This window comes from Dipodomys merriami, unplaced genomic scaffold (assembly GCF_024711535.1).
Source record: "Dipodomys merriami isolate MVZ:Mamm:240054 unplaced genomic scaffold, mDipMer1.0.p SCAF_773, whole genome shotgun sequence".
In the NCBI taxonomy this organism is placed as follows: Eukaryota; Metazoa; Chordata; class Mammalia; order Rodentia; family Heteromyidae; genus Dipodomys; species Dipodomys merriami.
Window position 1 is genome coordinate 71,579 of NW_027206372.1, and position 14,156 is coordinate 85,734.

General features: G+C 38.6%; 1 long non-coding RNA gene across 1 annotated transcript in view; it reads left to right on the forward strand.

Moving 5' to 3' along the window:
- The first annotated feature begins 926 nt into the window (after positions 1 to 926).
- LOC138818536 (uncharacterized) overlaps positions 927 to 14,156 on the forward strand; it is a 30,368-nt gene continuing 17,138 nt past the window's right edge. The window contains exon 1 of the long non-coding RNA XR_011369183.1: positions 927 to 1,176. This is a non-coding gene — a long non-coding RNA (uncharacterized lncRNA). The remainder of the gene's footprint in view (positions 1,177 to 14,156) is intronic.

A 14,156-nucleotide genomic window follows, 5' to 3' on the forward strand; every position in this document is an offset into this window, starting at 1 on the left:
GGCCTGAGCGCTGTCCCTCAGCTCTTCAGCTCAAGGCGAGCACTCTACCACTTGAGCTACAGCGCCACTTCCGGTTTTCTGGAGGTTTATTGGAGATAGGAGTCTCACGGTCTCTCCTGCCCGGGCTGGCTTTGAACCTCGATCCTCAGATCTCAGCCTCCTGAGTAGCTAGGATTACAGGCGTGAGCCACCAGCGCCCGGCAATTGTATATAATTTTATCATAGAATCATTCAGGAACTGCTCTTTCAATCAGGACATACATTATATTCCATTGGTAATCATATGGACAGGATTAAGTTTCTTAGGATCTCCTTCCATTTGGAAGTGGCAGAACCAGGATTCCATCTATGGGCTACAGCTCCCACCACTTAAATCCGAGGATAGGGAGCTCACCAGTCTGTCCAAGAACATCAGTAAGACCAATGATTAGGCACTCACCAGTGGCTCTCAGCAGTCTTCCTTGATACTTACAAGGCTGTGATGGGAGGATCATGGTCGAAGTCACCCTAGGCAGGAAAGTCCAACTTCAGTGCCAACAAAGCCAAAATCCCTATGGCTCCAGTGTGGAAGGCTAGCCTTGAGCCAAAGCAGCTCACAGACTGTGCCCATATCCTCAGTTCAACGTCTGGGACTGGGAACAAACAGACATACACAACAATCTGTGTGGTCATCCCGCTAAAGCAGGTCACCCTCTTGTCTCCAACTGAATTGGACATTGTTCCCCAGGAAAAGGACTGGTGGAGCTGCTATCTTCTTGACTCCGCCCATGCTGCTTGCATCACAGGATTCTGGCCACACCCCAATTATTTCATGGTTCTTTCTGACCAATGAGATACAAGAATGGTGGCCACGCTCACATTCCATGCTGCCAGGTAGCACCGGGATTCCCTCTGTTAGTTTACACCACTACCAGCAGTTGAGGAAGGTAGAGATGGCTGAGTGGTGAGGAAGAGACTCAAGGCAACTTTGGAATTTTGAACGAAAATGATATGGCTGCCCATGCCCCAGTGCCCTCCCTGCCCATGGTTCAGGATTTCAGACATCAGGCAATACCCTGCCAGGCCGCGTAAAGCCCAACCTGGTCCCTGGCTCTGAGGCCATGTGTCTGAAATGCAACTGCCATCACTGCTCGCCCCACCTGGAGCAGCCTGAAGCAACTTTTCACAGCAGCACATGTGAGTGGCTGGCCCAAAACTACCCCTACCCCGGGTCAGACACCCTTCTGGGGGCACCATGACCCCCTACTTCTGTCCAATCCCTGGCTCTGAGAAGCCACCTTTCTGTTTGGGGCATTCCTGAAACAGAGCCTCAATATATGCTCTGGCTGGGCTGGATCGAGGTCCTCCTATCTATAACATGTATGCTCCACCAGGCCTGGTCCTCTGTCGTTGGTATAGTAGATATGTAGCAACATGCTCAGTCATCAATTTAGATGGATTATCCCAAACTTTTAGTCCACATCAGGCGATTCTTTTTTTTTTTTTATTGTGAAAATACTGTACAGAGGGTTTAAAATTACATCGGCAAGATAATGAGTACATTTCTTATCAAGTATTGTAGCTTCCTCCTTTGTTTCCCCTTCTCATCCCATCCTCTCCCCGCCTCCCTTCCTGTCCCTCCACCTCCCCCTACCAAAGTTGTAAAGTTCATTTTCGACATACGACTTCTATGTCTCATTGTTGCAATGGGTCCACCTGTAATCTCTATTTAAATGATTCGTTTTTTCCCTTCCCCTCCATAAATTATAACAACATCAAATACAGTTAAAGCAGGGATTATACTGTGGGGGAGGGACATAAAAAACAACAAAGAAATAATCTTATAAATGTAATAGAAACAATCGAATGAAAGAAAAAATATTGAATACATATTTTAAGGTTCATTTCCCTAACATCAACTTATCTGACCTGTTTTGCTTGACTCAGACATATACTAGTTATTGCAAATAAGGCAAACCATGGAACCTATGTTTCTTTGGGCCTGGCTTATTTCACTTAATATAATTTTTTCCAAGTCTTTCCATTTCCTAACAAATGGAGCACTGTCATTCTTTATGATGGAGGCATAGAATTCCATTGTGTATATATACTACATTTTCTTGATCCATTCATCTACCCAGGGGCATCTGGGTTGGTTCCATACCTTAGCTATCGTAAATAATGCTGCAATAAACATAGTTGTCCTGGTAGCTTTAATGTGGTCTTGTTTGTGAACATTTGGGTAAATGCCCAAAATTGGGATTGCCTGGGTCATAGGGGAACTGTACATAGAGTCTTTTGAGGAACCTCCATACTGCTTTTGAAAGTGGTTGAACAAATTTACACTCCCACCAACACTGCAATAAAGTTCCCATCTGTCCAAATCCACTCCAGAATCTGTTGTTATCAGAGTTCTTGATTATAGCCATTCTAACTGGGGTGAGGTGGTATCTCAAAGTTGTTTTGATTTGCATTGCTTTTATGGCTAGAGAGGTTGAGCATTTGTTCATGTGTCTATTGGCCATCCTTCTTTTCTCTTCAGAGAAGTTTCTCTTTAAGGTTTTAGCACACTTATTTATTGGGCAGTTGTTTCTTTGAAGATTTGTTGTTGGGGGATTTATTTTAGATATGAGACCCTTGTCAGTTGTATGGCTAGTGAAGATTTTCTCCAAGTCTGTGGTCTTTCTATTGATCTTGCTAGCTATATCCTTTGCCATGCAGAAGCTCTCCAATTTCATGCAATCCTAATTGTCCAACCTTTCTTTGGTTTGTTGTGTTTCAGGGTCTCTATTCAGAAAATTTCAGCTTTTGCCAAGTAGACCTGGGATTTTTCCTATTCCATCCTGTAATGTTTTCAGAGTGTCTGCTTTGGCATCGAGGTCTTTGATCCATTTGGAGTTGATTCTGGTGCAGGGTGATATATAAGGGTCTAGTTTTAGTTTTCTACAAGTAGTTAACCAATTTTGCCAGCACCATTTCCTGAAGAAGCTTTCTTTCTTCCATTCTATTTTCTTAGCTCCCTTATCGAATATTAGATGGCTATAGGTCTGTAGGTTCATTTCTGGGTTTTCAATTCTATTCCATTGGTCCTGTGGTCTGTTCTTGTTCCAGTACCAAGCTCTTTTGATTATTATTGCTTTGTAGAGGAGTTTGAAATTTGGAATTAATATTCATCCAGGACTGTTCTTTCTGTTGAGGATCATTTTTGCTATTCGGGATCTTTTATTGTTCCCTATGAATTATTGGATTGCCTCTTCTATTTCCTTGAAGAATGAGGTTGGAATATTCATAGGAATTGCATTGAATTTGTAGATAGCCTTGGGAAGTATTGCCATTTTCATGATGTTGATTTTTCCAATCCAGGAGCATGGGAGTTTTTGCCACTTTCTAAGATTTCTTTTGATTTCCTTTTTCAGGTTTTTTACATTTTCATCATAGAGGTCCTTCACTTCTTTGATTAAGTTAATTCCTAGGTATTTTATTTTTTGTGTGGTATTACGAATGGAGATGCTTTCCTAATTTCAGCCACACTTTTCTCATTGTTGGCATACAGAAAAGCCATTGTTTTTTGAGGGTTAATTTTATACCCTGCTACTTTGCCAAAGTTTTAAATCAGCTTGAGTAATTTGGGATTCTTTAAATACAAGATCATGTCATCTGCAAAGAGGGAGAGTTTTGCTTCTTCTTTCCCTATTTGGATCTCCTTTACGTTTGCGTCTTGTCTTATTCTTGTAGCTAGGCATGTTAACACTAGATTGAAGAGAAGTGGAGACATTCTTGTCTCATTCCTGAGTTAAGAGGAAATGGCATTAATGTTTCACCATTAAGTTTAATGCTGGCTGTAGGATTGTCCTATATAGTCTTTATTATATTGAGGAAAGTTCCATGGATTCCTAGTTTTCCCAGAACCTTAATCATAAAGGGGAGTTGGATCTTGTCAAATGCTTTTTCAGCATCAATTGAGATAACTATGTGGTTCTTACCCTTGCTCCTGTTGATGTGATGAATTATATTACTTGATTTTTGTATATTGAGCCAGCTTTGCCTCCCTGAAATGAATACTGTTTGATCATGGTGTATGATTTTTTGGATGAATTGTTGAAATCGATTGACCAAAATTTTGTTGAGAAGTTTTGCATCAATGTTCATCAAAGAAATGGGTAAATAGTTCTCTTTCTGTGATGAGTCCCTGCCTGGTTTGGGGATGGGGCTTATGATGGCTTCATAGAATGTGTTCGGTAGTGAATTTTTTCTTTCAATTTCATTGAAGATTTGGAGGAGTATTGGTGTGAGCTGTGTTTTGAAGGCCTTATAGAATTCTGCTCTAAAGCCATCTGGTCCTGGGCTTTACTTAGATGGGAGGTCTGTTATTGTGGTTTCTATTTCAATGCTTGATATGGGCCTGTTAAGATGGTTTAACTCATCCTGGTTTAGTTTCAGCATGTCAATATTTGCTAGGAAAAGGTCCATTTCTGTCAAGTTGTCAAACTTATTAGCATAAAGTTTTCAGAAATATTTCCTTATAATGTTCTGAATCTTGGTTGATTCTGTGGTGATGTTTCCATTCTCATCTCTGAGTTTATTTATTTGCGTGTGTTTTATTCTTTTTCTGATAAGATTTGCTAAGAGTCTGTCAATTTTGTTAATTTTTTGAAGTAACAAATCTTTGTTTTGTTGATTCTTTTGATGATTTCTTTTGCATTCTAATTCATTTAATGCTGATTTAATTTTAATTATTTCTTACCGTCTACTGGATGGGGGATTATCTTGCTGTTTTTTTCAAGGAGGCTCAGATGTCTCATCAAATGGTGGGTTTCAGATCTCTCGAATTTGTTGATGTAGGAACTCAGAGCGATGAACTTGCCCCTGAGTACTGCTTTTCCTGTGTCCCAGAGGAGCTGGTAATTTGTGTGTTCAAGAACATTTGAATTTCCTTTCTAATCTCTTCCATGACCCACTCGTGATTCTGCAGTGTGTTTTTCAGGCTCCATGTGTTATAGGATTTTCTTTGGTGGCTTTTGGTATTAAGTTTTAATTTTATTTCCTTGTGGTCTGAGAGAATGCAAGGTATAACTTCAATATTTCTGAAAAACGTGTATTCTGATGATGCTGTGTGAAATATTCGGTAGATGTCTGTGAAATCTAGTTGATCTATGCAGTTGTTTAGATCTGCGTTTTCTCTGTTGAGTTTTTACTGAGTTTATCTATCTAGTGAGGAAACTGGTGTGTTAAATACCCCACAAATTAATCTCTTTGGATCTCTGTCGGATTTGAGGGAAAGTAGTGTTTCTTGGATAAATTTGGGGGCTCCATTGCTTGGCGAATAGATATTCAGAATTGTAATATCTTCTTGAAGGATAGATCCCTTAATTAGTATGTAGTGACCTTCTTTATCTCTTTTCACAAATTTCATTTTGAAGTCTCTTTTATCTGATATTAGGATTGCAACTCCTGCCTGTTTATGGGGGCCATTTGCTTGGTAGATTTGGTTGCAGCCTTTCATATTCAAAATGTGTTTGTTTTTATGGGCAAGATGTGACTCCTGATCCTAGCAGATAGAAGGATCTTGCTTTTAATCCAACTAGATAGTCTACGATGCTTAATTGGAGAGTTAAGTCCGTTAATGTTGAGAGTTAAGATTGAGAGGTATTTGGGAGTACCTGCCATTTTATCCACCTTCTTGAGTGCTGAGTCAACTGGGTTCTTCTTATGGTTCTTGGATTCTCAGTTTGGGTGCGATTTCTTGGCCTTTATTGTGATCTTGTTGGTTTTCTATGTGTAGGACATCTTTAAGAATGTTTTGTAGGGCTGGTTTTGTGGAGATATATTGTATCAATTTTTCTTTGCTATGGAAGGTTTTTATTTTACCTCCAGTTAAGGAGAGTTTAGCTGGGTACAAAATTCTTGTTTGATAGTTGTTTGTTTTTAGGGCATGGAATCCATCATTCTAGGCTCTTCTTGCAATGATTGTTTCCGCTGAGAAATCTGAGGTGATTCCAATTGATTTCCATGTATAGGTGATTGATCTTTTCTCCTTGTCATCTTTAAGGATCTTTTCTTTGGTCTGAATTGATCCTGTGTGGATTATAATTTGATGGTGGATGTCCTATTCTGGGCTGGTCTATTTGGAGTTCTACCAGCTTCTTGTATCTGAATAGGACTTTCTTTTTGCGTGTTTGGGAAGTTCTTTGCTAGGATCCTGTTACACAAATTTCCTAGACCATTAACTTCTGTCTCTAGCTTCTCCTCTACACCCGTTAGCCTCAGATTAGGCCTTCTGATGGTGTCTTCCAAATGTTGGATAGATTTATCATATTTCTTGGATTTGTCTTAAATAGTTGTATGTTCTTTCTCTATAATATCTAGGCTCTCTTCAATCCCCGAGAGTCGATCTTCTGCATGGTCTAACCTACAATAGAGACTTTATACTTTGTTTTAAATTTCTTCTTCTAGTTGGTCAACTTTGTTGGCTTCAAATTCTTTGTTGCAGCATTGTTTTAGAACTTGTATGAACTTCTTTTCTTCCTTAATTTGGTTTTCAGTGTTTATTCTCAAATCCCTTAGTTGATTTGTTATTCCCATTCCTTCTGTTGGGGTTCCATTCAGCATTCCCTTTGTGGTCTCTCTGACTTCTTTCAGTTCTCTGTTTATGGATTCCATGAATGCCTTTAGTGATCTTTCTGCATTCTCATCTCACTCTCTCAATTCCTGTATTTTTTTTTTGATTAGCTTCTTCACGTTCACGCAGTTCCTGTAGTTCTCTTTGACTGATCTCAGCCTGCTCATGACATTCCTTTATTTCTCTTTGAGTGCTCTCCATCTGCGCATGCAATTCCTTTATCAATCTTTGAGTAGCTTCCTCACGCTCATGATATTCTTGTATTAATCTTTGTTTTGCCTCCTCTCTCTCCCTATCACGCTCATGCGGAGTCCTTTGCAGGTTTTCACTCTTTTCATTTACTATATTTACCAGTAGTGTTTATAGAGCTTTTTGAGAACTCTCCTCTGGATTATTGATTATCTTTTCTGACCCCTGATTACCATGAGTGGGAGTTGAGATACCCGGACTTGTCATTTTTCTTGTGTTTTTCCAGGTTGCTCTGCCCATTTGGGATGAAAGTAATGCCAGTTTTGTGCTAGCACACTATTTTAAGGCAAGCATCAACCAAAGTCTGTAGTTCCACACTCAAAAATCTGCAGATACAATCTAGTTCTACAGATATACCTATTCAACATCAAACAACTATGTATTAATGGGCTACAAACCGCAAAGAAGAATTTGGCAAACAGAAATGATTAAGTTTAGGGAGAGATATGGGTAAAAATAGGCACATAAGTATGTGGAAAGGCAGTGGGATAGTTAACTTAACTCAATCCTAATCTCAAAGCGGGAAATAGGTTGGATAGAATGATAGTAGAGAGAGAAATAAGAAGAAAGAGAAAGAAAAAAGACAAGAAAAAATAGAAAAACAAAAAAATAAAAATTAAGAAGTTCAACACTTAAAAATTATGCAAAATGAAAACATAATATTCAGAGAAGAACGTGGATAGAATAAGAGAAGGGGATGGATAGAAAGGAGATGTGAAAAACTTAAAAATAAAAATTCTTAAAATATTATACAGGTAAAAAGGGTAGTACTGCTATTAAGAAATTTAAGGCTAAGAGGTTTTAAATTGAGTAATAAATTTCTGGATTAAGGGTGTACACAATGGGGCTAAAGTCTAATAATCGACTATTGGCATATCTGAGGATTAGCAGAATAACAATTAAGTCACGCAAAGAAGATAGGAAAGAAGAAAAAGTGAAAAGAGTAAGAAGGAAAGAAACAAAGGGCAAATGGTCAGTAGAGCTAAACAAAAAAAATTTTAAGAAGACAAGAGAAAAAAGTACACACACATATACCCCTAAAATGAAAATTCTGAGAGGAAGAAAAAAATGTTAACAAAAAACAAAAAAAATTAAAGTAAAAAATTCAAAATTAAAAAAAAAACTTTTAGAAAAACATTTTTTATAAAGGTACAAAAAAAGAGTTCTTTGATATTTTTGGGTGGGGATGGTAATATAATGTATCTCCCTTGTGTCCTTAAGCTGTCTCTTGTTGCAGTCTCTGGTCTGTTTGTGGTTTTTGATTTTCCTGTGGCTTGAATGGTTTCTTAAGTCAGTTTGAGCAGGCAGAATAATCACAGCAGATGATTCTTGACCACCGGTGAAGCTCTGGGTAGGGTCACAACCATCAGACCTCATTCTCCTCTCAGGACAGTTGTGAGGAAACAAGGGATTTATACAGAGGGAACTCTGGAGCATGGCTAGGCACAGAGGGAGCAGCCTTCAGATAAGTTTCTCCGCAATTCTGTGAGCAAATGACAGGAAGATAGCTGGGAAGGGCTCAGGTGGGGCCTGTTATTAATTGTCCAACAGATGTGGGCTTATGAAACAAAACATGGCTCTCTTTCATCATTACCCTATCGCCATGAGGAAGAGGATCCTTCACTATGTTGAGTTTTGTAGCTGGTGAAACCAAAGCACAGAGAAGCCAGTTGACCTACTTATGACTTCAATTTCACAGGAAGCTCTGCCTGACTTTGATACCCTGCTCCCTAGGAGAATGGATGCTATTCAGTCCACTTCTTGTGTTAGGAAGTTCACTTCTTGTCAGTTGTGGGGCTGGAACTCTAGGCATGGGCACTGTTCCCGAAAGCCTCAGCAAAAGGCTATTTAGTGCTCTACCACTTGAGCACAAAGCACTACTTCTGATTTTCTGGTGGTTCTTTGGAAATAAGAGTCTCACAGACGTTTCTGCCTGGGCTGGTTATGAACCATGATCCTCATATCTCAGCGTCCTGTGTAGTTAGTATTAGAATTCTGAGCCACTAGCACCAGACTTAATTGTAATTCTGACTTTTTTTCTCTCTCTCTTTCAAAAGTACTGATCCCCATGTGGCTGGAACCCGAGGTGGCCCTCTCATTCTGGAGGTTGGCTGTGGGTCAGGAGCTGTCTCGCTCAGTTATTGAAACAGCTCCATGGGATAAGCCCCTCTGGCTAGACCGTGACAGTTATTCATTGTCCCTCCTGCCTTACTAGACTTATTGTATTGCTTTCTACATCATTTTCTAGCACCTGGCCAAAATTATGATACGTAGTTATGGAATGAAAAAGTAATGCCATCTTAAGAAAGTTATTTAGGGCTCTGGGAATGTGGCTTCATGGTACAGTGATTGCCTAGCATCCATAAAAGCCTGGGTTCAATTCCTCTAGTAACACATAAAAGAAAAACTGGAAGTGGTGCTGTGCCTCAAGTGGTAGAGAGCTAGCATTGAGCAAGAAAAAAAAAAGCTCAGGAAAACTCCCTACCCCTGAGTTTTAGCCCCTCGACTGGCAAAAAGAACAAAAACGAAACAAAACAAAACAAATAAACCATTTAGTTAGTAAATCAAAAATAAAGAACCCATACTTGGAATATATAATTGCTCCTTTCATACTGACACCTGACAACAGTCCCTAATTCATGTACTTTACTTATATGAGGATACTGTGTTGAAAAAAGCTTTGTTCATTAAGTCACAGCAATTAATACTAGGAATGTGCTTAGATGCCAGGTAAAGTTTAATTCTGGAAATTCAACGATTCCAGGATTTGTGTCATTGAAAATCACAAAAAGAAGGGTAGGCTAAGTGTGATTTTGAAATTTTTTTGGTCCGTTATGGCACCAAAAAGGCAGAGGCTAATTAATAGTTGTGACAGAAAATAAGGAATAACTCCAGATAGAAGGAATAAATGATAGTAATTAAGGTATACCAGAAACTGGTCTTGAAAACAATTTTTGGTTATTGTAGAACTAGTTGTTAACTAGGCTTTTCCTCATTGCCTTTAGAATTCCAAATCTCTTAGGCTAGCTCTTCATCTCTGTGTGATAAATGTATCGCCTATGCTATTCTTTTATACCTTATCTCCTTTACTTTCTAAAAATCTCATTCTTTCTATATTTCTCTATGAACATTTCCTGATACTAAATACACTTATACAGATGGCAGAGGATGCTAATGTAAGGGTCCCATAGCTCATGAGTTATTAATGTCGGAAAATGGAAAAGGAGGACTTCAATTTTAATGTCATCATTTGGTTAAAATTTCCATTCTTTGTCTACACTGTGTCATTCAGTGCACATAAATGCAAATATGAGCCAGGTGCTGGTGGTTTACGCTTGTAATCCTAGCTACTCAGGAGATTGTGACCAGAGGATTGTGGTTCAAACCCAGCCTGTTCAGGAAAGTTCATGAGACCGTAACCTTCAATTAACCACCAGAAACCCAGAGCTGGTGCTGTAGCTGAGCACCCAGGATCAGAGTTCAAGCCCCACAACCTATAAAAAGGTGAAATATGACTTTAAGTTTCCCCAAAAGGAACGACAAGATCAATAATCTTCCCAAGCAAAAAAAAAATTCCAAAATGATTCAGTGGGCCTACTTTTGCTGAGTTATGTTATGGATTCTATGCTGGACATATTCTTTAAAAACAAATCGTTTAACTAGGGATACAGGTGGAACCATTGCAACAATGAGATGTACAAGTCATCATGTTGAAAAACGAACCTTACAACGTTGGTGGGGGGTGGAGGGTCGCCTGGGAGGAGGGGGTATATGGGAAGGGATGGGAAGGGGAAACAAAGAGGAGACAACAATGATTGATAAGAAATGCACTGGTTATCTTGCCCATGTAATTGTAACTTCTCTGTACGGTATGCTCACAATAAAAAGGAAGTAAAAATTGTCAAATATTAGCTTTACAATAAAATTCATATAATATTTCTCGTTTGAAAAGAGAAGTCTATACAGTTGATGTCACTTGGCTTTCTTACTATCCTAGTTTAAAGCCAAACCAGGCAGGATAGTCTGTCAAAGTCTTATCTGTAATTACACAGGAAAAAAGCCAGAAGTGGAGTTTTGGTTCAAGCAGTAGAGTACTAGCTTTGGGACTAGGTGAGCAGGAAAGAAAACTGTTCAGAGACAGGGTCCAGCCTCTGGGTTCAAGCCCTAGAACCAACACCAGCTAAACAAAAAAGCAAACAAAAAACCAGATATTTCATTGGAACCCTCCTTAAAGGACTATTGGTGTGAGAAATGGCTCCTTTTGCTGTTCATACATACTGGTTGCTTTTTTGGAATCCTTATTGCTCTGGAGAACTCAGGACCAAACAAAAGGAATTGATAACTGACTCCTGCAACAAAAGAATCATCTCAGGGGTAAAATATCCATCCATAAAACACTTTAAAACCTCCATGTCTTTGTTTCTTTGCAGTAGATTTTTTGGGGGGTCCAGTCGTGGGCCTGAAATCTGGGTCTGGGCACTTTACCTCAACTTTTCAACTCAAAGCTAGCGCTCTACCACTTGAGCCACAGCACCACTTATGGCTTATATTTGCTTATGAGGTGCTGAGGAATCGAACCCAGGGCCTCAAGCATGCAAAGCAAATGCTCTATCACTGAGCCACCTTCACAGTCCCTGCAGTAGAACATATTTAAAACAACGTTATTTCCTTTTGTTCTATGCTGGCCATCAAATGGCACATTATATCTTTTTGTAATATTCTCAATTTAGAAGTTTACAGAAAAATTATATATGAGTAAAAACACACTAAAAAAAGTCAGGGACAGAGTTTCCTTCAAGCCTTCGGATTCTCTTCTTTTACAGTAAAAAGGAAAGCACAAGTTAACTTGAACTTTGTCAATCCTCTATGTTCCATTCTTCTCCTGGGATCAGTTTCCACATCCAGTAATAGTTATTTCCAGGAACAATCTATGGTGCTGTCTAAGGTATAATGAATGTTTTCTGGCTTCACCGAAATAACCCAAGGACACCTTTGGACCTGAGGTAACACGTGTTTCAGAGACAACTTAGTATAGAGAAAATATGAAATTGACATTTCTTATAAATACATTATCCATGAGTATATTGAGTTCAAACTTTGTAAATTCTCTGTAAATTAAGGTGAATTTTAAAGGGGAATATGGTTCTCAGATAATTTTTTTCTGAGTGTATATGCTGCGCATTATTTCCCAAGTTTACATAAATTTGTTAACTCATGTTAACTATAACAATAATAAGAGAAAGAGAAATTCTGTGTTTAAGACTCTACAAATAAGACCACGTTGAAACAATAAAGCCAAATCCAGTATGTAGATTTATGAGTGTGATATAGAGAAAGCATTACTCCTACGTGGAACACGAAGTGTATTCTAAATCACACTTGCTAACGACACATCTTTGTAGAAAGAAGAATGGAAGAATAATTCTGTTTCCAATGCAAGGCAGATATAAGAGCATGGACTTGTCTGGAAAAAAAGAGTCCATCTTGAGAGAGCAGGGATTATACTAGCCATGAACTGGTGGATAAGATCACATTTTTTCTTTCCTTTAGTTATATATTTTTTGTTGGTGGTGGTCTTGTCACTTGAACTCTGGGCCTAGACACTGTCCCTCTGCTATTCCGCTCAAGGCTAATGCTCTACCACTTGAGCCAACAGTGCCACTTCCAGTTTTCTTGCAGTAAATTGGAGAAAAGAGTTTCCGGGACTTTCCTACCTGGGCTGGCTTTGAACCCCAATCCTCAGATCTCACCACAACGTAGCTTAGGATCACATTTCTAACAGTGTACACTCAGCATATGTAATTTGTATATTCATCTATCTACATATGAAATCTTGAGTTAAAAATCTGGACTACAGCTTAGACTTTAAACTCAAAAAATGTTTGTAGTTTAAAAGTTGATTCTACTGGATAAATGAAACCTAAGAATGTAAAGGAGTCTGGGAGGTTCAGTTTGCATCCAGCCTGGGCAGAAGAGTGTTTGAGACACTATCTATAATTAACCACCCAAAATCTGGATTGGAAAAATGGCTCAGGTGATGGAATAACAGTCATGAGCAAGAATGATGAATAAGAGCTTGAGGCTTTTGCATACATACATATAAACATATACATACACACAGAGGCACTTATATGTGCACACACATATACAAAAATGAAGCAACTCTCAAAATATGTAGAAAAGTTAGAAAACAATAGAAAATATGTCCTGAGTAAGACTGGAATCAAGTGCTAATTTTTAAAATTAGAAAATCCTCAAGTGAACTTTCTTCAAAATGTTTGAGCATATTAGAGAGGTAGGGACCAGAGATAGTAAGAGAGTCAAGTAATCAATATTAAAAGGATTGGATCCATGGAGGAATGAATCAGAGACCCCGCAGGTGCACTTGAAAATGTTCATACCCTGTGTCAAATGTTAGAACATCTTTGAAAATAGTACATGAACAGTCTGAGAATTCTAGCGGATAATATCACTAGAGAAGTTCAGAATTGCTAGTCAGTATCTAGATTAAATAAACCAAGAAGGGGCTGGGAAGGTGGCTCAATGGTAGAGTGCTGTGTTGCATGCTTGAAGCCCTGGGTTCGATTCCTCAGCACCACATAAGCAAAAAGAAAAAAGCCGGAAGTGGCTCTGTGGCTCAAGTGATAGATCGCTAGCCTTGAGTTGAAGGGCTGAGGGACAGCACACAGGCCCAGAGTTTAGGCCCCATTACTGGACCCAAAAACAAACAAACAAACAAACAAACAAACAAACAAACAAAATAAATAAACCAAGAAACTATGGTTGGGCAATGTGATACAAGCCTTGAATTCTAGCACTCAGACTGACAGGAGATTAGGGACTGGAATTTCTACTGATACCTTCCCTAGACCAGGTAGTATAATTTTGTCTTAATAAAATAAACCAAACAAGAAAGGAATACACAGTTGGAAATTTGGGCTAATTTCTTCATTATGTTTTGAGAAGCCAAGATTTCTATTGAAATGCAACTGGTATATCATCCTCAGTTGTGTTTAAATGTTCTCTTTATTACAGAATATTCCTAGATGCAAAATGGTTCATTATTCCCATCCAAAATTTGAAAAAGTAAGTAATCATCATTCTGTTAGATTCCAAGGAAAGATGAAGGATTACAAAAGCATAAACCTGGAGGAATAGCAAAGTTCATCTAATGTAGGTCTTTATAGAACTTGCTAAATTAGAGTTTAGACTTCAAATAAATATTTCGGTTTTGTTTGTAATATCATATTCTATAGGATACTACAAAATTCTTTTTAAGTAGAGGGTTTAATTGGTGTGTGTGTGTGTG